Source organism: Gossypium raimondii, chromosome 12 (genome assembly GCF_025698545.1).
Source record: "Gossypium raimondii isolate GPD5lz chromosome 12, ASM2569854v1, whole genome shotgun sequence".
NCBI classification, from domain to species: domain Eukaryota; kingdom Viridiplantae; phylum Streptophyta; class Magnoliopsida; order Malvales; family Malvaceae; genus Gossypium; species Gossypium raimondii.
Genome location: NC_068576.1, coordinates 27,574,546 through 27,575,533, shown reverse-complemented (window position 1 = coordinate 27,575,533; position 988 = coordinate 27,574,546). Strand labels below are relative to the sequence as shown.

The 988-nt window shown below is 37.1% G+C and overlaps 1 non-coding gene across 1 annotated transcript; it reads right to left on the bottom strand.

Annotated features, from left to right (window-relative positions):
* Positions 1–539: 539 nt before the first annotated feature.
* Positions 540–646, bottom strand: LOC128035638 (small nucleolar RNA R71). The gene has a single exon (XR_008192189.1). It is a non-coding gene; the product is annotated as a small nucleolar RNA R71 (small nucleolar RNA).
* Between the last annotated feature and the right edge of the window lie 342 nt (positions 647–988).

Here is a 988-nt window from a genome sequence, read left to right as displayed (position 1 = left end):
TTGACTTAGAGATTGGGAGAACTTTGCAAAGAAGGCGAAAAGAATTGAGTAAAATGGCTAGAAATAGGAATGATCCCAATCTCAATGATAATCCAAATGGTCCTAGTCTCAATGATAATCCGAATTGTCAGGATGCTAATTCTCCTATTCATCAGGTGATAGATGACCGAGACAGAGCCATTCAAGAGCATGTTGTTCTAATTTTTGATGATTTGAATCCAGGGATAGTCAGACCAACAATACAAGCTTAACAATTTGAGTTGAAACTGGTAATGTTTCAAATGTTGCAAACAGTAGGACAGTTTAGTGGATTACCTACTGAAGATCCAAGACTGCATTTAAGACTTTTTCTAGAGGTTTGTGACTTATTTAGACAACAGGGTGTTCCTGAAGACACCCTGTGACTTAAACTATTACCATATTCTGTGAGAGATCGTGTGAGAGCTTGGCTGAATACTTTGCCATCAGGAACAGTGGTATCATGGAATGATTTTTGCCAAAGGTTTTTGGTATGGTATAATCCTCCAAACATGAATGCCAAGCATAGAAATGACATCACATCTTTTTCGCAATCAGAGGATGAAACACTATATGAAGCTTGGGAACGATTTAAGGAGTTAATTCAAAAATGTCTGATGCATGGATTTCAGCACTAGACATAGATAAAGATATTTTATAATGAAATTAATGTGCATACGAGGATGGTAGTTGATGCTTCCACCAATGGTACTTGTTGGATAAATCTTATAATAAAACATATGAGATTTTGGAAAAGACTGTCAACAATGATTATCAATATCTGACTACAAGAGTTAGGACATCCAAGAGAGCTGCTAGTGCCATGGAGCTCGACGCAATTAATTTCCTGACAGCCCAAGTATCTTCTTTAGCTAATATGATCAAGATGATGAAGAAACCCACTACAACTTAGGAGATGAACCCAGTCAAACTGTAATGCGTTTCTTGTGGCGTAGATCATCTGTTTGAT